Below are 2,500 nucleotides of genomic sequence, written 5' to 3'. Positions count from 1 at the left end.
TATATATATATATATATATATATATATATATATATATTATGTACATATGCATATATATATATAACTATATACTGTATATATACAAAGGCATACATACAGAAATATATATATATATATATATACATATATATATCTATACATATACATATATAGCTATATATATGTGTATATATATATATATGTATATATATGTATATACATATATATTATATATATACTGTATATATACATATGCATCCATACAGAAATATATATATATATATATATATATATATATATATATATATATATGTATGTATATATCATGCATTTCTTAACAGTGATATTAATTTTCCACTGCCAGCTCTACTCATATCACTTATCTAGATCATCTTGTAACAAAGTAGATTCCTCTTAGTTCCTCTATGTGCACGGGTATACTGTGTGCCTGTGTCCGTCTGTGTGTGCAATTGTGTGCGTGTGTGTGTGTGCGTGTGCTTGTGTGTGTGTGTATGTGTGTTTGCGTGTGCGTGTGTTTGCTTGTGTGTGTGTGTCTATTTTTATGTTTGTGTGCGTGCGTGTGTATGTGTTTGTGTGTATTTGTCTGTGTGTGTGTGTGTGTGTACACGTGTTTGTATCTGTGTGTGTGTGTGTGTGTGTATACTCACCTTGGATCACGTGATGGACTCGTGATCAACAGCTATTTCCCTCCCGGAAGAGAGCTCAGAGTTCGTATGACCGATCTATGGGTAATGCTGTGACCTTACACGTACACACACCTCCAACTCCCCGCCCACGAGAGTTGGAGTAACTACTCGAAGTGCAGCGATACTGAAATTATTTCAGCCCCGGACAGGATTCGAACCCGGATAGCCGTAGTGACAGTCGGAGACTACCAACCGCGCCACCGAGTCGTGTGTGTATGTGTGTGTGTTTACGCGTGTGTGGAAGAAAAGAGGGAGGAATTCTGAGCACTGTTGAATTTGTTATCCTTCTGTGATTTAATTCGATGAATTTCTGTCTAAATTGATCTGAATATACAACAGAGTAAATGTCAGGGACTTGGCCCGTAATCCATTCAGGTCAGCTTTTGAAAATCCCTCGAATGTTCACAGGGCCATGTGTTTACGTGTGCCTCCTTTTTTATGATGTGAACTGATTTCCTTTCGCATTGCGAGGACTGAATAGAAGCCCAATGCTTTTCCATTACTAGTATGGAGAGAAAAAAAAAAGAGTCTAACAACTCCATTTGTAGCCTTTGATGGGAATTTTGTCCCTTTCCTGCCGGCGCTCTCGCCCGTTTCATGTTAAGGAAAAGCAAGGAAAAAGAACGCGAGAAAGGGTAGCTGGTAATTTGTAAATTACGTAATTCAGCATAGATATCGGCCCCTGCCGCCTCTCATGCTCAAGTGACGGCAAGGTCAATAGCGATGGTCTAAAGAGCGCAGGTGGTACAAGACTTAAGAAAATAAAATGGCAAAACGGCAGAATATAGGTGCTGTATGTATCGCCACAAATCAGAAAATTCCCTAATGAAAAAAGCCTCCAGATCTAAGACTATCTGCCCGCCTGTTTTGCGGTAGCTCTTTGCATCTCTTCGCTCCTTTTCGGTCCGTGTCTTCTCCTCCTTTTTCCTGCCCGTGGCTGTTGCACCCGCTCCCCTGCCACGGGAAGGAACATTGCTGACGTCGACGGCCCCTATCGCGGCCATCACCCTCCAAGCGGCGTCGCCTGGCGCGGCGGCGGGATCTGAAATCTGGCCGGCCTTGTCTTGGCTGCGAGCGGCGCCTCCCCTCTGGTCCGACCTGTGGTTCCAACTAACAAAACCAGTTGTGAAAAGAAGCTAACAGTTTTCCCCTTTATCAAGTTCATTACAGAAGTCAACTGGAGTGACTTAAGATCATTGGCGATTTATTCTGCTTCTATTTATTATATTTTCATTTTTAGAAATAATTTTTACAGTAATATGTAATTCGCACTTTTTTATTACCTTGCCCCTGACATGAAGTGATGTAATTTTTCCATCACCTCTCATATCATATTATGGAACTTTTTTCAAAGAAGAGAAACATGAGAATTAACAGCCTTTCTGTGCAGACAGTAATGTGTGTGTGACAGAGTAAACCGAGGTGAATTTAACTCTTCTGCTGGACTCTAGGGAGCCAGAATAAAAGCATATAAGATGTATCTCACTGGAAAGGCTAACGAATATGTACACTTGGAGGAAAAGGCTTTCAATACTCTGAAACATTTGAAGCAGTTCTGGACTGTATATTACTCATAGGAATGGATCATAGATTCTGATCTATCATGAAAACGATATGACGTCATTGGGGAACGAAAACCGAGATGTGGCAGCCCGGCATGTCAGCCGGCCACAGAAGGACTCTGCTGTGCCTGGCTGCATTGTTCCTAACCCGAGCGGTGTGACGGGGACCGGGGATAACCCTCTGTCCAAAAAGTGCTGAGATAGGAGGAACGTTAGATTTGGTTTTGATTGCGTATGAAGTGGTTTACGACT

This window comes from Oratosquilla oratoria, chromosome 1, assembly GCF_046742065.1.
Source record: "Oratosquilla oratoria isolate Oo_2021 chromosome 1, ASM4674206v1, whole genome shotgun sequence".
In the NCBI taxonomy this organism is placed as follows: domain Eukaryota; kingdom Metazoa; phylum Arthropoda; class Malacostraca; order Stomatopoda; family Squillidae; genus Oratosquilla; species Oratosquilla oratoria.
Note: the sequence above shows the minus strand (reverse complement) of the source record.